Here is a 26,625-nt window from a genome sequence, read left to right as displayed (position 1 = left end):
TGGGAAGGGGGAGGGCTCCTGAGTGAGTGGAGATAAATGTAAATACAAAATAAAGAAGGGAGGTAAATTACAATAATAGTATCTGAAAAAGTCATAATGAATCATATTATTAATGATTTAACAAAAAACTATAATACATGTAATTTTGTATATAAATATACATATATAGTTTTTTGGTTTTTGGTTTTTCAAGACAGGATTTCTTTGTATAATAGTCCTGGCTGTCTTGGAACTTGCTCTATAGACCAGGCTGGCCTCAAACTAACAGAGATCCACTTGCCTCTGACTTCCAAGTGCTGGGATTAAATGCATCCACCACCACCACCCAGCTACATATATAGTTTTAATAAACTTTCAACATTTCAGCTGACAGTGCTCCTTTGAAGAAACAAATATGACCTAACAAAACCCCAATACCAGACATGTGAATCCCTCTTTTGAGTGATTGGTCAAAGCTTTCCAGTGGAGTCCCAAAACATACAGTCTACTGCTATTGCTCTTGGTGGCTCCTCCAGAAGTGGAAAGTGAGTCCCTGTTGATGAAGATACCATGCACTTCAGAAACAAAACCCAGAGGCCCCTGAGTTAGAACTGGCAACAAGACCTCCTCCCTAAGGACTAGCTTTAATTGCAGCATGAATTCTAATTGGTCTTAATAATAAAAATGTGGGGTGCAAATGCTGAAAGATCAGTAAAGGAGCCAGCCACTAGAGAAACTTCTTATCTCTAACAAATCCTGAACCTGAAAAGGAGCTGAGCTCCTGTCTCGTCCTGCCTTATATTTCTCTCTCCACCCAGCCATATCACTTCCTGTCTCCACCTCCTCAGTGCTGGGATTAAAGGCATGAGATCCCAAGTGCTGAGATCAAAGGTGTGTGCCACCACAGCTAGCTCAGTTTCTCTTTTAGACTGGATCTGTCTTTTGTAGCCCAGGGTAGCCTTGATCCATCTGCCTATACCTCCTGAGTGCTGGGATTAAAGGTGTATGCCACCACTATCTGTCTTTTATGACTAACTAGTAGCTTAGCTCCACATTCTGATCTTCAGGCAGGCTTTATTTGTTAGAGCACAAACAGAACATCACCACATTTCATGGTACAAGAAGGCACTGTGCATGCTTCTGAAAAATGGAGGCAACTAATAGTTTTATGAGGCTATGATGCCTATGAACTTCAACAACAACCAACATGGCATGATAACCCTAAGCATACAGTAGTGATTCAAAATAGCCTGGCAGTAACAAAAAGCTCTCTAATAGGGCTTAAGACCCAGTCAACAAGATGGGACACATGCCTACTATTGGAAATCTAGCCAACTACTCAGAGCTAGTGAAGTCATGAATCTTGGAGAAGTTTAAAACACCACTGTACTGAACCAGCATAATCTCTAATAACAATTTAAGCATTTATCTTTACACCCACACACAAATGTAGTTCTCACCCTTCATCAAGGAAACTTTTCTTTGTAACATGGAGACCATTATCTACAACTTTAATTCAGATTGCTAATACATTGTATTTCCTAGTACCAGCTACTCAAAGATATGGTGTGAAAGTTCATAGGTATACCTGAAATGATACCTTCAAATAAAGACAGGTATTTTTTTTAACACTGGTTGAACAGAAAAACTGATTTTAGGCTTCTTTGTCTGGTACTACAATCAATATTTTATTCATGTCTGACCCAACTCTAACATAATATATTTCTGGAGACATAGGAAGGACTGTCAGAGATATGGCAGAAGTTATCTTTGAATAGTGATTAGAAATGACTGTTGTTTCAGAACAGGAATCATACTCCCCTAAAAAAGGTCATACTACATAAGGAAAGATATGTATATCTCTTGCTACTTTTTCCAAAGGACCATGTAGGAGCTCAGAGTGAAGGGAGCGATTATATGTGCTGACACTAAAGTTAAAATTTTCATAGTTGACAACTATTTACTTTCAGAAGTTATAGCTCTTTGGGGATAGGAGTCTTAGATCTTTTAGTTCCAGTCTTTCTGGGAGAAGGCTGCCAATGCTTACTGTGGTTTTATCAGCTTTGTTCAGCCTGCTTCTTTGGAGTTAGCAAACACATCTCCAGGGAGACAACAGAACTAGAAGCAAAAGCAGACAGGAAGTTACTCTAACTCTTCAAGGAAAAGGACAATGCTAATATTAACAGTGTACTGGGTAAGACATAATCCAGGAATGGCAAGAACCTCTGCTCACAGATTTATCCACATATTTAGCAGAGGGTATTAAATATCCTCTGTTGGAAGGCTCTGTATGCAGCGGAGGCAAGAGATGAGGAGACAATTATAAAGCCATCCTTAGCACATCAGAATTCACAATCAACTACTGAAGACTAGCAAACAGGTAATTATAACATGGTTCAATAAGAGTTCTGATGAAGCAATCATCTGTATTTGTGGAAATATTTTGGAGGAGCGTCCAATGAAAATTTATCTGGCTGTAACAGAGTATAAAGAAAAGTTCTCAATGTTGAAGTCCTTTTATTTGTATTCAAATGACTCCTCTTTGTCCTAGTGACAAGAGGCATCAATTATTTAAATAATGCTTTTAGTAAATATTAATTAGGTAGTGCTATCTCTGAGGTATTGTTGTAGGTATTACAATCACGACTAGAAAAGAAAAAAAATATGTAGAGTTATGACCAAGGCAGGCAGCAAATCATATAAATTAAAATACAGGAGTTTAAAATGCTCAAATGTATTACAGAGGAAAAAAATTCAAGAAAAGGGAATAGGAAATGTCAGATAGGCAGCATCAGATGGAGGAGAAAAGGTTGCTAATACTGAATACTTCTACTCTAAGAGGTGCATAAATTCAAAGATATATTTTAGTAAAAGAAAGAGAAGTTTTGATTTCTGTTTCACCTGTGACTCTAGGTAATGGGCCAAGAATAGGCCTGGAGTTTCAATTTGGAAACAGGAATTCTTTTCCCTTAATATACATGGTAGAAGAAGCTTCTGAGTTGGTTTATTTAGAAATGGGAGAGATGAGAAATGTGTTCATTATGCATATACACTAAGAATATCACTCAGAGAATTTTTGGGTTTACTGAAAGTAAAAAGAGAATAGAGGACATTAATAAGATCCTTAAATAAAAAGAGGAATCTATGCCAGGCGGTGGTGGTGCATGCCTTTAATCCCAGCACTAGGGGGAGGCAGAACTAGGTGGATCTCTGTGAGTTTGAGGCCAGCCTGATCTACTGAGTGAGATCCAGGACAGGCACCAAAACTACACAGAGAAACCCTGTCTCGAAAAACAAAACAAAACAAAAAAATATTCCAAATCCTCATTTGAAATGCAGTGCCATTCTTAGTGTCATAAAAGTATTAGAGTTCCATATAATTAAAGTAAGAAATTATAAAAACATAATGGAGGATAAAAGAAAACTGCATAAGCATCTATCACAACAAACAGTTGTCTTTCTTTTATACTTGATTATATTTATTTTTGTAACTGAAGAATGAGATATCAATTACAGGCAGATGGTCATTAGCATAATCCATAATGCCAGAAGACAAAACAATGCTTTGTATCTATCACCTTTGGTTAGTAACACAATGTTTTATTAGACTCTGTATAAATAACACCAAGTAACAGACCATGGGCTTTGACAAAGCAACAGTTTGTTTCCAATAACTACATCTCTGTTAGGCAGTAAAAAGAAAGGAAGATAATATTGTGTTAAGTTCTCAAACGTGTCAAAATGATAGATGTTTCTGATTTGTTCAAACCAAGGCCACACAGTCACATATAGCAGTTCATTTACATAAGGAGTTAACATTTCCATGGAAATCTTTTAACAACATAAAGCAGTTTGGGTTCATTATCATAAAATAAAATAGCTTTAGAGATGTATACTTGCACAATGTGTTTGAAGGATAGTGGGTAGTTTTAAACTTAGATTTTACTTAATGGACCTTTGACAAACTATACCCAACTTGGTTTCCTTAACTTTCATTTCTCTCATTCTATTCCCACCAGGATGGAAAGAAATCAGCAGTCCCAGGTAACAAAGCCTAAGGAAATGCCATCTGGGGACTTAAGATGCTCTTGTGGCTTAGACTGGCCAAGGCACAGATAATAGCAAATTTGCATGAGTATCTTCTCTAAATACAACCTCTGTAGAAAGAATGGGCAAAGACTATAAAATATGAAATTCAAAGTTCTTTAATTACACCAGAGAACAAAAGTTGTAACTGCCTATATAACCTGTATGAAACAGTTACGTAAAGCACCAGAAAGCCTTAAAAGGTTTATAAAGTTTAACTGCAATGACATCAGCTAAAGAGGTGACTGATGATTGGGTACTTGAACAATGATGTATAGGAGAAGGAAAAGATTCTAAATAATAGTCTTATAAGAAAAATTGCACACAAACGTTCTCCTTTCCCTATGTATCTACCCATATCTAACAAGGTAGCCATTTTGCAAGTATAGTTTTTGCAAATGTTTTCTGTGGGCGACATTGGCAGGGTCAGTTTGCACTGAAGACAGCTGCACTGTCAGTATTCCACAGATCTGCAAAGATAGCAAATAGAGTCATAGAAATGTAAAGACAGGATGCTAGACAGCTGCCATTATGCTAAAAATCCTCTACGGTTAACACTTTGTAAATGAGTAGCCAGACCTTAGAAAGCACCTAAGGGCTCTCCCTTCCTCTCAGTGTCTGAAAGCACTTCCCCTTAAATTCTCTGTCTTAAGCTTAATGCCATTTATGCTCTTTTGGTCATGGAATTTATATGTGCACATCACAAAAATTTTAGAACTACTTAAAAATATAAAGACAAGAGAAAATTTTACCATCCATTGATAACACAAATACTACTAGCATGTAAAATCACACAGTCTCTCTCTCTCTCTCTCTCTCTCTCTCTCTCTCTCTCTCTCTCTCTCTCTCTCTCTCACACACACACACACACACACACACACACACACACACACACACACACACACAGGTTTGTGTTTCTTTTTGTGGCACTGGTTGGTGATTGAAACCATGGCTACTTTATGGACACTATCCCCAGCCAGTATTTTTCTATTATTTTGAAACAGGAGCTCATAAAGCTCCCTGGGAGAGTCTTGAATTCTTACTAGGTTGACACAGGTTTGAAATGGATTCTCTTACCTCACCATGCAAAATAATTGGGACAAGAGGCCTGTGCCAATAGGTCTGCCCATATACTTATGTAATACTACATCTACTTAGCAAATAGTTGCAGGTTCACCCCTATGACTTATGAGTTCCCCAAGTATGAGTTATTGGTTAGATTTGCAGTATCCTGTATGCATCTCCCCATGTGGAACAGACCTTAAATCAAATCAGAAGATGGTTTGTTACCCCTATACCATTTGCACCACAATAGTACCCATGGGCATATTTTGCAATATGGTCCAATGAAAGCCAGCCATCAGGAAGGAAGCTTCTTGGTCAGTACTAACTTGATTTCTCCATATCCTTTGACCCAAGGCAGGTACTCTTCAGCAATAAGCTCTGACCATCAAGTTCTGGTGGGCAACCAAGAGCAGTGGCAGCAGAGTGTATTGTTTAGGTATCTCTGGAACACCTATGACCAAAAACTTGAGGGAAGTTATCCATCATCTGACATTGGGTTTTTTGTTTGGTGGCCTATGGCTTCTGGGGGAAGCATTATCCCTTGTATAGGGTAATTCCAATTAAATCATTTTAAAACTTATACAAATAGATTTCCATATGGCTTTGTTTTAATACCTTTAGTGTTATTATTCTCCCACCCCCTCGTGTGCCTTACACACCAACTCTCTCTCTACTTAAAGCTCCCTCTTCATCATTTATTAGCTGTATATGTGTATGTATCAGTGTGCATTTTTTTATGTGAGTACAGTGCCCATGGAGGCCAGAAGAGGACATTAACACCCCTGAAGCTGGAGTTACAAAGCTGTGAGCAAATGAAAGTGGATGCTAGGTGCTGAAACTGACTCCTCTGCAAGAGCATTAGGAAGGCTATTACTCAAGCCCTAAGATGTGATATATTCATAAGTATAAATAGTATCCATTGTTTGGATTCTATTTTCAAAAATATTACTGGCAATATGGCATGAGATAAAAGAATAGCTGAGTATAGAAAAATCATTTGGGAGGGCTCTGTGGCCACCTCCAGCAGTAAAGAAGTGCTCCCCCCAGAAAATTTGACATTGAGGCACAATATATCCATATGACTATTCATTTCTTTTTATTAAGAATTTTTTATTCATTTTACATACTAATCATAGATCCCCTATTCCCTCCTCCTGCCACTTCAGCCTCCCCCCTCAACCCACCCTCCATTCCCTCCTACAGGAAGGTAAAGCCTCCCATGGGTAGTCAGCAGAGCCTGGCACATTCAGTAGAGACAGGCCCAAGGCCCTCCCCCTGCCTCAAGGCTGTATGAGGTACAATGGAGGGTAGGGGATGGGGGATGAGAACAAAAGGGAATGCAATGGTCAAGCTGGAACAGGGATGGAGTGGGAGAGCAATGAAAGAGATACCATGATAGAGAGAGACATCATAGGGATAGGGAGAAACCAGATGCTAGGGAAGTTCCCAGGAATCCACAAGGATGACCCCAGCTTAGACTACTAGAAAAGAGTGGAGAGGGTGCCTGAACTGGTTTACCCCAGTAATCAGATTGGTGAATACCCTAACTGTCGTCATAGATCCTTTCTCCAGTAACTGATGGAAGCAGATGCAGAGAGATCCACAGCCAAGCACCAGGCTGAGCTCCAAGAGGCCAGTCAAAGAGAGAGAAGAGGTTTTCTATGAGCAAGGGCATAAAGATCATGATGGGGAAACCTACAGAGACAACCAAACCAAACTAGTAGGAACTCAAGAAAATTAGACCAACACCTGTGGAGCCTTCACAGGACTGGACTAGGCCCCCTGCATAAGCGAGACATTTGTGTAGCTAAATCTGCTTAAAGACACCCCTGGCAGTAGTATCAGGATCCATCCCTGGTGCATGAGCAGGCTTTTTGGAGCCCACTACCTATGTTGGGACACTACACACAGTCTTAAGGCTGTTCATTTCTAAAGACACAGGGAGCTAGAGGAATTACAAGAGCAAAGATTAATAAGATTACATTATAAGTTGCTTGTTTTCATTTGCAATCAAGATGCAAACTTGTACTGCCATTTTGGAAATCAATATAGCAGTTTTTCTCAAAACTGGGAATCAATCTACCACAAGACCCAGCTATACCACTCTTGGGAATAAAGCCAAAGGATGTTCAATGATACCACAAGGACACTTGCTTAACTATGCTCATAGCAGCTTTTTATTTGTAATAGCCAGAACCTGGAAATAACCTAGATGCCCTTCAACTTCACCTGAGGAATTGATAAATAAAATGTGGTACATTTACACAATGGAGTATTACTCAGCTGTTAAAAGCAATGACATCATGAAATTTGAAGGCAAGTGGATGGAACTAGAAAAGAATCATTCTGAGTGAGATAACCCACGTCCAGAAAGACATACACACTGTGTACTAACTCATAAATGAATATTAACTGTAAAATAAATGATAACTATACTACAATCCACAGATCCAGAAAGACTAGTTAACAAGGAGGTTCAAAGGGGGACACCTGGATCTCTCTGGGAAGGGGAACTAGAAGTGATTTTGTGAATGGACTGTGGGTGGGTAGGGATGGGAAATGAGAGATCAGGTTGGGAGTGACAGAGGGTGAGAATACTTAAAGAGAGTACTGGAGGGGGGTGCATTTCAGGGTAAGGTGAAAACCTGGCGCAAAGGAATCTCCCAAGAATCTAGAAAAACCCCAGCTAAGAATCTTTGCAACCTCCTGTGACCAGACAAGACTTCACGTGGAGGGAGAGGGAAACCAACCCAGCCAAATAACCTTCGACCTACAATCTGTTCTGCCTATGGGATGTGCTGGGGCAAAGGTGGGCTAGAGATTGTGTGAGTGGCCAATCAATGACTTGTCTGTCCTAAAACCCATGCCAGAAGAGTAAGCTAATCCCTGACACTGCCTGGAACAACAGGACCCATAGCTGGATGACCCAGGGACTAAGGATAGAACCAAACACAATTAAAGGGAAAAAATGTCAATGTAATGATGCTAATGACATTCTTCTATACTTATGGATTGGTGCCTAACTCAATTATTACCAGAGAGGCTTCATCCAGCAACTGATGGAAACAGATGCAGAGACCCACAGCCAAACATTAGGCAGAGCTTGGGAGCTTGAAGAATCCTGTAGAATAGAGAAAGAAAGGATTATAGAAGCTAGAGGGGTCAAGGACACCACAAGAACATTAAAAATCAACTAACCTGGGCTCACTGGGACTCACAGAGACTGAACCAACAACCAGGTAGCCTGCATGTGACTGACCTTTGCATATATGTGACAGTTGTCTAGTTTGGTCATCCTATGGGACTCCTAACACTGAGAACAGGAGCAGTCTCCAACTCTTTTAATGACTTTTGGGATCCTACTCCTCATACTGGATTGCCATGCCCAGCCTTAGTCCATGGGGAGGTGCTTAGTCTTACTGCAACTTGATATGCTATGTTTTGTTGATATATATGGGAGACCTGTCCCTTCCTGAATACAAATGGAGGAGAAGTGGATTGGGAGATGGGAACACAGGGGGATGGGAGGGGACTGGGAAGAGGGGAGGTAGGGGACACTGTGGCAAGGATGTAAAATACAATTTTTTTTTTAAAAAAAGATACTTTTCCCACTTGATAACAAAGTCTAAAGTTGGAGAATTAAGATTTATTTACTTAGTGATAGGTGATAATGCTTGCCAGTAAAGTTTGTTAATATAATACATCTTCAATCAAAATCCTAATTTTATCTTTGCAGTTATGGAAACAAGAAATAGAGAAATATAACAGAAAAAATACAAGAAATACTAAGAAAATTGTGAAGATTACTGTAAAGAGACTTGATATAGCAGATACCAAAATATATTTTAAAGCCATTGTGTTTGAATAGGTATGCTTGGTCTTGGTAGAAGAACAAAAAAAAATGTGTAGGTAGGATAAAAAGAGAATCAAGAAGAATATTCAAGAATCTACAGAGATGAATCATTATTGTGGTGGCAATCAAGGAGGTAAAGGACTGAAGAATTATTGTATACTTGGTTATTCACTTGAATATCCACTTAAAAGCAAGTAAATTTAAATATTTAGCTACAAATACTTTGAAATAATTAAAAAATTAAACAACATGAAGTAGATATTTTAGGAGGAAATCTAAAATGTCTGTAAAGTCAATGTGGGCCAACATTTCTTTGCAAGAAAGAACAATGTCTATGAAGTATAAAATAAAAATTATGTAACTTCAACAATATATAAATATTAATTTTATGACAAAGTAGATATTCTATAAAGGAATTCAAATGAAAAACTGAGAGAAAACATTTTTTAAATGTAAGACAAAATGGTTACACCTCATACACAAAATTTCTTCAAATTGATCATTAGTAATTTATCACAGAAAATTTATCACATGTCCAATTTAAAATTAACAAAGGATGTAAATACATTTGATAGGATATTTAAAATTGGCAATGTATAATATTGATTAAAAGTAATATTCATTTTTCACTGGTCATTTTGGAAGCTAATTTGCCACTAAGTATAGACATGGTAAATATGTAGGCCTGTTGATGTGTTTCTACCACTTGCAGGAATTCACCTCACTGGTTGAAATAGTTGTCTGAGCATAGATTCTCATTCAAATTCTCAGGGGCCTAGATACTGCAGAGGCACTTTGTCATCCACAAACAATTCAAATCAATTGCTTTTCCCTGTCACATTAACTAACCTTTAAACTCCATATCAGGCTTCAAAATGATACCATCACAGTTGCAAAAAAAGAAAATTACATATTTAACCAAGCTTTGCAGGTAAGAGTTTTCTGAACTTCACAGACACAGTTTCTTTAAATCCCAGCAGTAGATCATGGACATTCAGAGTAGACAAAAAACTGTTCAGTCTATACCATTATTAAATCTTTTATCCAATTTCTTCCTTTTATTTCTCTCCCTATGTATAAATCTTTAGATGTGGAGTAAAAAAATCTATGACACTCCACGCAATAGTATGATTTTGATCTTCCATCAATTTTTTCACTGTCTAACTGGCAAAGTATAAGATGAACTCAGCTACTAAAGAAGTTATAACTAGTAATGTCTTAAATAAGTTAGTTTGGATCAGATATATCAGTTCTATTACAATGCCACTGGTGTGAATTAAACATCAGTAGATACTGATTTAATGGAAAAATATTCTATGTTGAGGGGAGGGAAATAAAAACATGAGATGTAAACCATTCACCTAAGTACCTTTGATACATCTTAAGTTCTTTTTTTTTTCAAATAGTTTCAGCGAAGATTTTTGTCAGTCACTATTTAGTCATCAAATCTAAGAGCACACAACAATGAGTAATGCAAATGAGAGAACTTACATTGTATGAACAATTTCCTAGAGTACCCTAAAGATGTTTACAGCATATTCCAGCAAAAATCCACAGTTCCAGTTTTTTAGATTTTTGTCCATATAATTCATGTGTTTACATAGTACCTTCTACTGTGAACCAGACATTGATCTAATCATTAGAGAAACATGAGTAAACTGGGAATATAAAATCTTTTTGCCTCAAAGAAGATATGTTGTAGTAGAAGGAAACAAGATGATTTCAGTTATTAATAAGTAGCATGAATGAGATGAAGTGAGTTGTGTAAACATAATAGAGAGAAGAGCAAAAAGATAGTGGTCAAGTAAGACCAGCTGGGAGAGGTAACAAATAGAGCACCACCTTCATGACAGGAAGCAAGCCCCTTAAGTATGGTTAATACATCAAGTGAGAATCCACTGGGGAGAACTAATGTTTTCTTTACAAGCGTATATCAATTGGAGATAGTTTCTTGGTTAAGAGAAGGAGCCCATGTCCACTTCCCCCTCTCAGTTCTGCAAACTTGTCTGGCTTGAACCTGTGCATGCTGCTGCAGTTTCTTTGAGTTCATATGTCCATCAGTCCTGTTGTGTCTGGAAGATACTGTTTCCTTGGTGTCATCCATCCCCTTTAGCTCTTATAATCTTTCTGCCTCCTCTTCTTCATAGTTTTCTGAACCCTGAGGAGAAGGGTTTGAAGAAAGGGAAATAAAACATATAGTTATGGTTGGTTGGGAGGATGGGAGTACTGGAATGGAAGGATTAAATGAAAAGGGGGACAGAAGAGGATGAGAAAGGAGAGAATACAGGGAGAGATAGCTAAACCTAAGGGCCATTTGACGGTTGTATGGAAACATAATGAAGTAGAAGTTTATATATGAATATATATGAATGAAGACATATATTTTAGGAATGTATAAACTCACAGAGACTGAGACAGCATACACAGGGCCTGCACAGGTTTGAGTTAGACACACACACACACACACACACACACACACACACACACACACGCATGCGTGTGAGCGCACACACACACACACGTGCACATACACACAGAAAAAATATGTGTATGTGTGTCTAACTTAAACCTGTGAGGTGTGTGTGTGTGTGTGTGTGTGTGTGTGTGTGTGTGTGTGTGTGTGAAGGTGATCTAACTGGACCTTTTTGATCACCAAATAAAGAATTCAGTCCCAGGAATGGGTTATATCTAATAGAATTGTTGGCCAAAGGAGCCCCATGGGATTCCCCAAATTACTCAGGCTATTGTCAAGGCTATTGCTTTCTCTCCACAAACTGATGGGAAGGCCCTATAGCTGAAGAAAACACCTATGCAACTCAATGAACACAGAGGAGTCAAGCTGGTGCATAACTAGAGCCTTTACCCCTATTGACTAGTGTTCATGACACTAGAAGGTACACTGAATGCTACTAAAGAAGAAAGGTAAATACCAACCTAGCCACAAATGCTGTGATCAGCAATGGTGAACTACTTGAAAGATATGATGGCGCTATAGTGTCACAAATGTTGTGGGAGTAACCAACCACTATCTCATTGGATTTAAGACACTCTCCATGAGATAGAGCCCTTACTCAACACTACTCAGGTGGTCAAGAACCTAAGACTAGATAGGCTGTGGGCTTAGGGGAAAATATTACCACTCTGCTAAAGGAATACAGCAATACAATGACTCCTAACAACATTCTGCTTTTTCAGCCATCATCAACGAAGCTTCCTCCTGTAGATGTGAATAAATACTGAGACCCACAACTGGATAATTTGCAGAAAGTGAAAGACTTCAGAACACTCAGTCATAAATAGAATGTCTCCATCAACTCCCTCCCCTCAAGGCTCAGGGAACTCTGCAGAAATGGAAGTCAGGATATAAAATGAATAAATTAATTAATTAAGGAAAAAAGAGGAGGAAGAAAGAGTGTAAGAGCCAGAGGGGATGGAGGATGCTAAGGAAAAAGGCCCTATAGACACAATAGGACTGACACTCATATGAACTCACAGAGACCATGGCAGTATGCACAAGGCCTTCATAGGTCTAGGTTAGATGGAGTCCCAGCACTGAGAGGGGACATGGACAGAAGTATCTCCAGTTGACTGACAACTGCTCCCAAAGGAAAATTAATTTTCTCCAATAGAGTCAGTGAGTATACAAAACAGACTTAAGGTCAGGCACCAAAACCAACTCAAAATGAACTCTGGTATTCTTGGAGGTTATTTGTCTCATAATGTTTTGGGCATTTTTCCCTTACAGGTCTTTTGCTTATATATTATGGCTTCTAGTTTTGTGTTTTTATGAAATTTCTGTGTATGAAAATGTGCGTGTTTCTGCATCTATATGTGTTTCTTGTGCTTTTTCTTTGGTTCATTTTATTTGTTTGGTCCAATTCTGTTCTGTTTGCTTATTTGTTTATTTGTTTGTTAGTTACCAGCTTTTTTTCTAATGAGAGAGAATAGGGGGATTTGGGTGGGTGGAGAGGTGGGGAGGATCTAGAAAGAGTTGGGTGAAGGAAACTGTGATCAGAATATATTGTATGAAAAATCTATTTTCAATGAAAAAAGGAGCCGGGCGGTGGTGGTGCACGCCTTTAATCCCAGCACTCGGGAGGCAGAGGCAGGCAGATCTCTGTGAGTTCGAGGCCAGCCTGGGCTACCAAGTGAGTTCCAGGAAAGGCGCAAAGCTACACAGAGAAACCCTGTCTCGAAAAAACCAAAAAAAAAAAAAAAAAAAAAAAATGAAAAAAGGGAGAAAATCAAGTCTCGCACACTTCTGAATGTGAGAAAGTTTATGATCAAGGCACTGGTGGATAAGAGTCTTCTGAGAGCCTACTTTGTGACTCGTAAATGGTTTCTTTTCACTGTATCCTTACAAGTCAGAAGGCACAGCAGGTTCTTCTATTTTATAAAGACTTAAACAGAACCCATTGGAGTTTCTTTCATACCTAGCTGCATGCAAGGAGACAGTCTTGGTATTAGCAGCGTTCATGTTGTAAATCACTAAATAACCTTAAGGTGTATATTTTGTTTTTCTACAACATCTGTTCTATTTTATCAGTAACTTAGGAGTATTTATTCCATCAGTAACTCATACATACCTATTATGTATAATTATAGACAATTATATTAACTGTAGACATTTGGGAAAGATAATCATCAAAATGTCAATAATGTTGAGTAACAGGACTGTGGTCAGTTTTACATTCCTTATAACATTACAGAACTTTTTATTATTTTGAATTCAGTTTATGTTTTAAACGCCCTAAAGTAAATGGTATTTTACTTACAAAGAAATAAGAAAAAGAAGAAGATAAAGTGGAGGAGAAAGAAGATGAGGAGGAAAAGGAAGAAGGTAAAGAAGAAGAAGAAGGAGGAGAAGGAAAAGAAGCAACCCATTGTAAAAATATAGATCAAGACATTTCTAGACTAGGAAAAAACTTCTGTCAGAATCAGAGAATTTGAGATGTTCTGTGAGCAAAATGTTGGAAGTTGATCAGGTGACAAGAGGCCAGAAAATATTTGACCTCGTATGCTAAGGAGTGTGAAGGACTTTTATCCTATATATACAGAAAGTTATTAGAGGGTTATAATAGAGGCGATCTTTCATTTACAAATCTAAAAATTCACATGCCTATTTATATTTGGCTAGTTTTACTGAGATGTAATTGGCAATAGTTGCATATGTATTTCTGAGGATGATTCTGTAATCCCAGATACTCAAGAGCATGAGGCAAGGGGATGACAAATTCAAAACTAGCAAAAGTAACTGAGCAAAACTTTGCTTCAAAATAAATTGAAAATGGGAAAATTGCACATAGCTAGGCAGCTCACTGATAGAGAGAGCCTTTGCCAAGTATGCGATAGGCCCTAAGATTAATGACCAATATCATAAATGAAAACTAGATGTTTAATAATTCAACAATCAAGCTAATTTATCTACTTCCTAACATAGTTACCTTTTTGGTGGCTATCAGACCTCCAAAATTTATTAATAGTTAATAGTTAAAATGTTGTACCTTCTGGTAAATATCTCCCTATTTCCCTTTACATTCTACCTCCTGACAACCACCACTATTCTCTCTCCTTTGAGTTAATTATTTTTTAGGATCAACCTACAAGTGAGATCATACAATGTTATTTTTTTCTGTGCCTGGAATATTTCACTTCATATATTGCCCTCTCTTTTAAAGCCAAATTACATACCATTTTATGTACTATTATTTGAACACAAATATCCTCTGCAGGCTCATGTGTTGGGTGTATTGATACCAGATGATATGTTTTATGGAGATGACTGGAACTGGAGGGCTTTAGCCCTCAGGCAATGTAGAAAACCCTTGATGGATTCAAAATATATGAATTAGTGGTAATAACTTCCCTTGAGAAAAAAAGTTTGCTAGGGCCAACTTGCTCCAAGGGTAACCTAGGAAAATGTTTTTCTGGGATTTCTTTTATTTTACCATGCTCAGTTTTTCAGGCTACTGAGAGGCTGCTGCCGTCATGGTCCAAGTGGGTCTTGTTACTGCTTGGACTGGCGTTACACCCTGAATATGTTCATATGATGTCAGTTTTGCAGTGATAGAGAATACATGGGTAACACCAAGATTCTAAAGAACAACATGGAGGGCCTGGCATTGAATGGCAGGACAGGATAACTTCAGATAGCCTTGGAGAAGGCAAAGCATAAAGTTGTGAAGATGAAGCCTAAGATTCAGTCAACTTTATAGAGTGTTTGTGCTGCCAAGAAAACTGAACATCTGCAAGAAAAGCTACAGGCAAGTTGAGTCAGTTCAAAAGAGAGGTTATGATGGAAGCATGAATCACAGGCATAGGCACAGCCAATCTAAGCCCATTTGAGTTCTTATTCCAACAACATGTGCACTAGATGTCATAGATGGAGCTGCAGGATTTAGTCTTGTTTCTACTATGTACAGGTTTTGCTTTGATCTGATCCTCCCTTGTCATCTCTGTGTTGCATGGGTATTTGTAGTGTGCACCTTTGTACATTAGTAGGATCAAACTTATCTTTTTTGTTTCACAGAGTCTCACAGCTAAGAGTTTTTCTTCAGTCTTAGAAAAAAACTTTAGATTAAATACTTTAACAATGTTGGAATTGTTGAGAATTTGAATATTTACTTTATGAGACATTGATGAACCTTTGGAGGTCAGAGGCAAAATGTTCTTGTTTCAGTATAAAATGTACTGCAGAGATTCCTATATTAGACTTATGTTTGTCAACTGATAGACTTTTCAGAAGTAATTGGATCTTATCAGTTTTGATTTAGTTAATGAATGAATCAATTTTGGATGGATATGTAATATGATAATATTATTGAGAGTTGGTAAAAAAAAATAGGATATTGATCCTATATGGAGAAAGTAGGTCAGTGGGGCATGTCTTCAGTGGTTATATTTTGCTCTCATCCCTTCCTGCTTCCAGGATGCCACATTGTGAATTGTTCTCCTCTGTGCATCCAACTGTGATAGACTGAAATTTCTGAAAAGATAAAGTAAAATAAGCCATTCTAGTCTTCAATTGTTTCACATTGGTATTTAGTCTTGGCAACAAGTAAGGGTAATTAATATAGTACACATATAAATTTTCTCTATCATTAATTTCCATTTATCAATAGACTCATAGGTAGATTCCATGTTAGCTAATATAAATGGTTCATCAACTTGACATGCAGCTAAGTCATCAAGATGTTGATTTCATTTTCTTTAGATATGACTCAGAAATGGGGTTTATGGATCATATAGTAGTTCTATTTTAATTAATGTTTGAGAAATTCCCACAATATTTTCCATTATGGCTAGACCAATTTACATTCTCATCAATAATTTTCAAAAGTCGCTTCTTCTACAGTATCTTCTACAACACTTACTTTCATCTTCCTGATAATAGCCTTTTAGGGTACCTATTTATAGATGGCATGATCTTACATAAAACAAATGCCAAAGATATCACTATACAAAAATTAGGACTAATAAACGAATCCAGTAAAACTTCATAATAAATATATGAAATACGGAATTGAGTGTGTTTCTATACACTGTGAATGAACTATCTAGATACTTAAGAAATTAGTCTTGGTAACAAGTAAGGTACCCATTTTGAATACTACAATATATAAAATAAATAGGAATAAATTTAGTCAAGAAAATAAGCAATCCATACCTTAAAAACTATAAAATATTGATGAAGGAAATTGAAGTAGACACTAATAGATGGAAATGCATGCACATCTTTGATAAGGGGAAAAGTAAATGAGATACAGAACCCAAGTGGGTTTTCAATTAGGGATTATGTGTTTAAACATGGGTGGGTTTGATGGTGAAGTAATACAAATTTTCATTGAATTTTTCCTCTTTTTTTCCCAGTAAACACAAGACTGTCTTTTGAGAGCGAGAGACAGAAATAATCTATAATTATTTAGTAAGGTAAAAAGAATATATAATTCATAAAAGCTTATCCACTTGCCAGACATTGTGGAAAATGTAAGGAAGTCCTCATGTGATTGCTGTAAACATGGTGCAGGCAATGCACAGGGAGGAGGCTCAAATTCCAAGTGTGTGCCTAACAGTTTGAATTTTGACATTATTAATACTTCATATTTCTGGGATGCATCTTTCTAATCCATGGCAACAGGGCTATTTTGAAGCCTACACGATGTGAATAAAAACGTTTTTCTTGAATGCCAACCACCTTATGAGAACTAAATAAAAGTTCATTCATTATTTAACTGTTCAATACTCATTTGTTGTGTGAACAGGCTAATTGAATGCCTATTAAGGAAGAAATGTTCTTATAGTCAGAAGTTTGGTTTAGTGAAGCACAAATGGGCCTTCAATGAAATGTTTCTAAGATGTGAGCATATGAGACATCTAAATATCCCAGGCCAGGACTAATATGGAAAAAAACTAAATCCAAGGAACACCTCTGAATTTTCTTGCTAGATTCACTCACTGTACCTTCATCAGATAGCAGTTTTTCAGAAGTTTCTGATGTACACTAAGTGGAAACATTTACTCATCTCATCTCTACTAAAGAATACAATCAACAAAGCAAATATCAAAGATTATATTAAGGACAGATGCTTTGTAGAGCTAGTTTGTTAGAGCAAAAATGGTAAGTATTTCAAGTGTTGGACTGGGCCTCAAAGCGAGACAGGATGAGGCAGGTCTTTATTACCAAACCTTTTAAAGATAAGATTGGAGGATTACACAAGTTTGCATCTAGTCTGATCAAAACAGCAAGTGTCAAAACAGCCAGGACTACCGAGCAAGACATTGTCTCACAAAACTTTCTCCAACCCACAGAGAATGAAGCTGGGAGTTCAAATCAATCCTGCTATTTAGGTTCCTATGGAAGTCTTAACTCCTGTTTGTGCTCTCATGTTCCATTGGCCACAAAAGCTTCCTGGTTGTACTCTTTCTTGTATTGAAACATTGCCTTAGGCCATTTCAAAACAACTCACAGACCACAGATGTGATGGAATTTCAGTTAGAGGCTCAATGCAATATACTCATTCCCATGCATTCCTGTCTTCCAACACATTTATTCACAAAAAATCATTTCACATGCTTTCCAACATGAAACCTCTCATATCACATTCATAATTTTCCCCTTTTGTGTTTTTAATTCCTAACCAAATGTATTTTGAGGAACCCAAGAGGTTATGATACTTTGACATCAATTTTCTGTGAACTGGCTACATTTTAGTCTCAAGACAGATGGGTAAATTAGTATGGGGGACAACAATTTTCTGTGAACTGGCTACATTTTAGTCTCAAGACATATGGGTAAATTAGTATGGGGGCATAGGGACAAAATAAAATGATCCACATCAGTACCTTCTCAATGAAATATGTCTTGGATTTTCAGTCTGTGGGGTCTGAACCAAGTTCCTTAGGAAATGACACTTGAACTGAAATCCAAAGACTACATTAAAGTTAAACAGATATAAGGTGAGGGAAAGAGTGTATCCCAGACAAGGATGGATATATCGACAAGTGCCTGCGGGTGGTAGAGTGTGTTGGTATGTGCCGAAGTTTGAACTCTCTTCCATTTTATTCCTCTCAACAATTGTCCCTGAAGAGTACCTAAAGCTCCCATTTTACAGATTAACAAAGTGAGGAAGAATCACTCACTGAAGAACTTCTGGTAACTAACAAAATTTGAAGACAAAGATTAGTACCTCTCATTGCAATATTCAGTCAAAGGTTATTCCTAACCCGGTCTCCCCCAAAGCACTTGATTTTCAGTTGCCCTTACTTCAGGGGTGCACTACTGCTATCTAGTGGCCTGAGGCCAGGGATGCTGATAAGCATCCTATGATGCATAGAACAGTTACCTGGCCCAAATTTTCAACAGTTCTAAGGTGAAAAAGCCCTGGGCTAAGCCCATGATCCTTACTTGTCTTTGTACAAGTCTACCCGCTTCCCTGGAAATTTCTCAGTATCTTGTGCATGTGGATTTCTGGTCTGGTAGGTCCAATTAGCTATATATACCAATTGTGGGGCATAGATTAGACTTAAGTAGGGACCTTGGCTATTTTGCAATTATCCCAATGGTCTTCAACAGCTTTATATTATCATGTAATCTCACAGATATAGAATCCAAGGCTAAAGTATATGTCTCAGGTCTCAGAACACAAAGTGACAGAGCAGTTGAGTTCAGCTCTTCTTAAATTCGATCTCATGATATTTTCCTTTCCGACAATGGCCCTTTAAAGGATAAATGCTTCCTCTCAGCTCACTTAAATAGAGGTGGCAAAAGCTGGTGGTTCAGGTCTGCAACAGAGCTGCAGGGGTGCTATAAAGGATTTGTCAAGTGCAATGCCTGCATTTTTTCAGAAGCTTGAAAATCAGCCCAGTGTTATTCAGCTTGAATTCTTCTCTTGCTAGGCTCAAAACACATCAGACACACAATCTGCTGTTTGTGTAGAAAATGTGTCAGGAGAGAAAAGGATAGCACCCACATGTGAGCATCTGCTTCCAAAATCCGTTTCACTGTTAACCATACAATTGAGTGAGAGAAACATCTGTGCCTGCTATTGCAGATGTAATCATAAAACCCAAATGCAGCAACGAAACAAAATGGACGAAGGGCAGAGGACAGGAAAGCAGAGAGATTCATAGCTATAGTAACAGAAAGAGATGAATCTGGGGCTTGGTTCCTGCACTGAATAGTCTCTGGAATAGTCTCTGCTTCACCTTTCAAACATGACACAATCCAGAGGGAACAGCAACATTTTAAGCAGGGAAATTATGCAGGAGGCATAGCATTTCAAGCTCAAACCAGCAAGGCAGCTCTGAACAGGCAATAAACAAGGCAAAGGAGTTCTAGAGACTGCAAATCAACATTAAAACACACACACACACACACACACACACACACACACTTGGAATCTATGTCAGTAGCATTTCAACATTAAGGTAAAGTTAGAATGACAGGACTCAAGAATGTCAAAAATGTCAAAGCTGAAGGACCCTCAGAGATCAACTAGTTCAATCCCTGGTTTTCACTTTAGAGGAAACAAGCTTCTGGAGAGGGATGTGACTGCCTAAGTTCACACAGTCAGTTAGTGGCCAATGATTCTGGACACTTCCTGAGAGACTCTTTCTCAAGTCAAGCTAGCAAGAAAAGGAGTAATACCAAAGTTTTTCATTCCTGTGAGCATGTGCTATATGACTGTGTAACTTGACTCTGGGTGCTGAAAGCCAGTGTTGATCACTTCATCTCCACAGTGGTCTCTGCTGGCTCTCATCTAAAACAACATCCTATTGCCCCTTTTCTCTCAGCTGTTAAAGGCATCCAATTAAAATAGTTAATGTGTTCAGTAACCAAATGGCTCAGATGCTACATCTTCAAAGAAGATGAAAAGATCAGAATGGGATATGTACTATCATCACTCATCTAACTGATAGAGAAAGCTGGACTTGGAAAGTTTTAGTAACTCTAGATCACAAAGCTGTAGAACAGCAGAACTGGGATTTAAAATTAGGTATTTTTAATGGCACATATTCCTGGAAATCTTACCAGGTCACAATGCAGTCTTACGGATTTTCAAGTAGCTTCTTTCTCTATTATTGTAAAGGCTAACTTCAAAGCACTAGATAGCTACTAAGATGCTGTTACACCCTACAACATATTGACAAAAAGACTGCTAGTTTTGTTCTATCATCATACAGTGGATCCTGTGTTTTCCCAGTTCTTCCCTGTGGGCATTTATATGTCTTATTGCCTAAGGTCATAGGGTTCAGGGGTATAAACATTCCAGAGGTTCCCAGAGGAGACTCAGCCTTTCCAAGGAACTGACTATCTTCAGAAGACCAAAGCCTTCCACATTGTAAGTGTACTCTACCTTGAACTTCAAAAATAGAAATATATGCAAAATTACTCATTTCATAAGATATTATGTCACAACTTAATAACAAAGATTTTATTCTGAATTATCCTAATAATTCACTTATCTTTAATCTTCATGATCTTTCAATAGTGCTTTCAGTTGGTTTTTACAACCTTGCAAAGTAAAGAGATGCTATTATCCCACTTTAAAGATGAAGAAATTGAGCATCACATATAGCTTAATGACTTGTCCAAGTTTGTAGAGCTAGTATTCAGTGGAGCTGAAACTGAATGTCAAGCTCCCTGGTGGCTTATATCTAATTGGAAAATCAAATGCCATTAATATAATTTTTCTTTAATATTGTGTCTCAAGATGTTCAGAAGGGAAGTATAATACCAACACCAAAGTCTCTAGATATTTGAATGAAAATTCACTGATTCTTATTCTAAATTATAAGTATCCCAACATAATTCCCTGGACCACAAGAACAGAAGTAGCTGTGTCTGTGACCTTTCCAGGGATGCCACTTTCTTTATCAGGCTTATAAAACAGACTGGAGATGGAAAAGAGATTCTTACAATGAAGGAAGGAACATGATACCTTGAAGAGTAATCAATTATGCAAATGATTTCACTGCTTGTTATACCATGGATTACACTTTCATTTTTCATATTAATGTTCTTTATGTTTTTCAATTAGTCACAGCAAATTACCTGTCCTTCGCCTTGGCAAGGACAGCCCAATGGGTCTCCATGGAGTATTTCCCCAAAATCTGTCTGGCAAATTCTTTCTTGAATTCTCCTCCAGGCAGTAACATGTAATTCTTTTGAATGAACAAGTGTTTTCCATTTGACACCATCTTATTCACATAGGAAATTACCTAATGAAAAAGAAGTCGAAGGATTTGCCTTTTTGCAGCAATTGTACATTGCAAAGGATAATTTCAGATTAAATAGAAAGAATTGAACACACAAGAAAATTAAAATGCCTTCAATATGTCTTAGTCATTCTAACACAGGCAGATTGTATCACGGAGCAGAGCAAGGAGGAACAATTTAGATTTCTATTTCTTTTTGTTTTGCTCTGCCTAGTCCTGGAGAAGTGCCTACTCCCTTGCACTCCACCTCGCTATCCTCACAGTTCCCACTGCACAACACCTAATTAGTTACTATAAATAGCAAGTCCCTGCCCCACCCTCTAGGATGTGAGACCTTCTAGAAGAATGTTAACTTCATCATCCCTGGCTCTTAGTTAGCATGCTGCACTGCAAAGGTAGGTGCTTATCAGTTGATGAATGAATAAAGTAATTTGCATCTGAAAAACAGATAAATCCTTGTTATACATACCCTAATAATAATAGGCTTTGTTTGGGGTCCAATAAAAACATTGTGTATTTTATTTTCTCATAATTCTATGTAGAGAAACCACACTAAGACTTCATTCTATAACAAAGCCATGCTAAATGTTACCTTTCCAAAGGCCTTCTAGTAACCTGCTCCGAGACTGTTTTGCTAAGGACTAGCACTTTCTATCTTCTTTGATATGTAATGGGGACCTTACCATAAATAAGCTCCCTCAATTGAGATGGAGCCCCAACTAACCATCTGACATGACCAAACAAAGCTTCCAATGCCAGGACTGGGTTACATCCAATTGAGTTTTGGGCCAAAGGGGTCCTATGGAAATCCTCATAAAACCCAGGTTCTTTCCAAGTTTGCTCTCCACAAACTGAAGGCAAAGCAACACTGTTGAAGACAACATCCACACAGCTTGTTGAACATGGAGAGGTTGAACTGGTGCTTGCATAGAAGCTTCACCCCTAGTAATACTGTCTTTAGTATAGAAGGGTACTCTGAAATCTACCAAAAGAAAATAAAAAACACTAACCTACCCACAAAACCTTTGATCTATTCTGTCCTGCCTGCAAAATATGCTAGGGTAATGGTGGCACAAAGCTTGTGAAAGTAATCAATCACTGTCTAATTTGACTTAAGGCCTGTTCCATGACATGGAACCCATACCTGACACTGTTTGGGTGACCAAGAACCAGAAACTGGATAGCTCAGAAACTTAAGATAAAACCAAATACTTCCAGTCTTTAAAAAAAAAAAAACAGTATTGATAAGATGACTCTTAATGATGTCTGTTATACTCGTAGATGAGTACCTTATTCAGGCATCATCAGAGAAGCTTCTTCCTTCAGCAGATGGGAACAAATACAGAGACCCACAGCCAGACATTTTGCACAGAGAGAAAGTCCATGGGACACACAGCTCTAAAAGACATGTCTCCATCAAATCCCTCCCCTAAGAACTCAAGGAACCTATGGATAAAAGAGGGAGAAAGGGTGTAAGAACCAGAGGGGATGGAGGACACCAGGAAAACAAGTCCATCTAAGTCAAATGAATAAAGCTCATATAAACTCACAGAGACTGAAGCAGCAAGTTCTGCACAGGTCTGCACCAGGACCTATGAGTACATATTATACCTTTCAGACTAGTATTTTTACAGGGACTCCTGAGTGTGAGAACAAGTGGGTCTCTGGTTCTTGTGCCTGATCTTGGGACTCCTCTCCTTCTGTTGGTTTGCCATATCCAACTTCGATGTGATTTTTTTATTGCTGTTTTGTTTTATCTTATATTCTATTTTGTTATATTTTGTTGTTATCTCTTAGAAGTCTGTTCTTTTTAAATCAGAGACAGAAAGGGATTGGATCTGGAGGCAGGGGGTGGTGACTGAGAGTAATCAGGATATATAATATGAAAATAAAATCTATTTTCAATAAAAGGGGGAAATCTCCCTCAAACACTACCAAAATGGTGTCTCAGAGTCCAAGTGAATTGTTTCCATAAGTTGATAAACTCTTTTGAAAGACTTAATTTCTTCCTCAAATAATTTGGTCTTATTTTATTTTGCATTTGATTGTTTAGTTGGCTGGCTTGGCTGAATCGCAGTAAAACTAAAATCTCAAGTCTTGTCTAAAATTATATTTCTGCTGTCCAGCAGAGGGTAATGTGAATTTCATCAGACTTCTTTTTTTCATAACTGTGGGGAGAGAGGAGGGGGGTCTTTGTGGACTCTTTGAGTTGCTTTGAAGAACTACAATTTATTTTGAAACCAGTATTTCTATTTTGTAATCTCTCTTTGCTATTAATCATAATTGCCATTACTAATGTAGAAACCTATAAAATGTCTTGATAAGTTCAAACTTCAAATTAGTTAAGCCCAATCAATGACATAAAAACAGATTTGGAAATTACTCCTAATTTTTATGGATTATACAAATAAGTAAGTTATACAAATAAGTGGTATTTATTAAATTAATAATCATTTGACTACAGATACATATAAGCTACAAAAGATCTGGAAAATTAGCCTACAAGGTCCCAAATTAGAGAGGAGTTTTTTTCTGATTCTTCAATGGAAGGAGAGCAGTACCGAATACTTATAAAAAGCTTGACTGGTCACCTGGTCCTTCATTCAAATACAGTGCATGATCAACCAAAGATCCTTAATTTTCTTTTCTGTAGCATTCCATAAGAATTGCATGAGCTACATATCTCTCAGTTCTCATCCTGAATAAATATCACAAGTAGCAAAATGTTCTTCCCATGACTAAACAATCCCTCTCCTGTTTTTTTCCCCTTTTACTGAAAATAGATTTTTTTCTCATATAATATATCCTGGGTATTTCCCCTCCCTCCTGTTTTGATGTAAATATGGTTTCTTATATTGTAAAATAAAGAAAATACATTATCCCTGTTCCTTTTTTAAAAGAAATTGTTCATGTCTATAAAACTCATAGACGGCTCCAATCTTCCACAATTTACAGACTAAACAATAACTAATTCTTGGTTTCTTTAATTTTTCTTCCTTTTTTGCTTTTGATTCTTTACTTTTTAAATTAGAATATGAAGTATTAGATTCCACTATGGAATTTCAAGCAAAATTTATTTTTGTTGAGTCTCCTCTCTCCCCATCTTCACTAACTCCTTCTCCTCTGGTACTTGAGCCAAGTCTCCTTCCAGCTTTTCTGTCATTTTATTTGCCCTTCCCACTCTTCCTCAAACCACTTCCCCCTTCCAAGGTATCCTTCCTAGTTTCATACCCTATAACAAAACTCAAACTAATTTATAAACATATATGCATACATTAAAGGCTATTATCTGAATATCTGGGTCACCTTGTTTAATGCAATACTTGCCATATCTATCCACATTTCTACAAATCATTTTTCTTTACAGCTGTGGAAAACTCCATTGTGTATGTGTACTACACTTTCATTATCCATTCATCTATTGATAGGCATCTAGGTTGGTTCTACATCATGGTTATTGTGAACAGAGCAGCAATAAACATGGATGTTCAAGTAACCCTAGGCTAGCTATAAAGCCCTTTTGTCATTTGTTCAACAGTGGCATAGCCAGGTCATATGGTAGCTTTTGTTTTGTGTGTGTGTGTGTGTGTGTGTGTGTGTGTGTGAAAACTCATACTTACTTCCATGATGGTGGTACTAATTTACATTACTATCTGCATTAAATAAGGATTCCTTTCCCACAAACCCTAACCTACATCTGTTATCATCGGTTTTCTTCCTTACAGCCATTCTGACTGGGATGAGATGGTATATCAAAGTAGCTTTAACTTGAAATATTTTCGAAATAGTTACTGTCATTTGTATTTCTTCTTTTCAAAACTGCTAGAGGAAAACACAAGGAATATACTTCAAGATATTTGTGTAGATAAGAATTTCCTGAGTATGACTCTATTAATAGCACAGAAAATAGCCCTAAGAATTTACAAATAGGAGTCTGTGAAATTAAAAAAAGCACAAGAAAGCAAACTACTAGTAGAATGGATAGTCACCCTCCAGAATGTGAAAATACCTTTACCAGCTATACTTCAGACAAGGTGCCAATGTATAGAATTTATAAAGAACTATAAAAATTAAACACTAAAAAATAAAAGTGACAATCAATAAATGGGCTGTTGAAATAATTTATCTTTCTTAATTTACTTTAGCAATCAAAATGGAACATTTCAAACTCTACATTCTCAGATCTACTGTATTTTAATTTAAAAAAAAAGATATTCCACCCACAGAATCATATAATATCCCCCATTGCTCACAGGTGATTTTTGGTAAAATAATAAAAACAAACAGATATATAACAGAAATGTGAAGATAGAGATTGTGCATATACATTTTCATTTCATCAAAGGTTATAACTAGGTAGACATATATTTTGTAGCATTGAATAATGAGAACTTAAGAGCTGTTAATATAGAAATATCAATTTGATGGCAAAAATACATTGTATTTCTAAATTCCTAGGCAGTAAAAATCACTTTTCTGTCAAAATTCTTACCAGACAGAAAGTTCAACAGATTAAGACATAAGATTAAGTTATAAAGTAGAAAGTAAAGAGTCAAGTAAAGTTTCAAGTTTCAATGTTTCCTGTTGGAAAAGTATGTCTCACTTACTCGTTCCTTCATTCATTCTGGCTTTTTTGAGACTGTGTTTCATGTAGTTCAGGCCAGCCTTGGACTCCTTAGGTATCCAAGGCTGAACTTTGACTCTTCATCCTTCTGCTTCTACTTGCCAAGTGCTGATTGACTAGTCTCTTAACCTCTGTTATCCCACAGTAAACACTTCTTGCTTAGAGTGGCACCCCAGTTTACAATCTTTTTTTTCTCAGAGAATGGTTTCAGCACGTAGACATTATTAGGTAGCAGTTATGATGTTCATATTATGAGATCATGGTTCCCTAGCCATATTTATCAACCTAGGTGTGGGCACAG

Source organism: Peromyscus leucopus, chromosome X (assembly GCF_004664715.2).
Source record: "Peromyscus leucopus breed LL Stock chromosome X, UCI_PerLeu_2.1, whole genome shotgun sequence".
NCBI lineage: Eukaryota > Metazoa > Chordata > Mammalia > Rodentia > Cricetidae > Peromyscus > Peromyscus leucopus.
The sequence above is the reverse complement of the archived record's forward strand: the minus strand, read 5'-3'. Positions refer to the sequence as shown.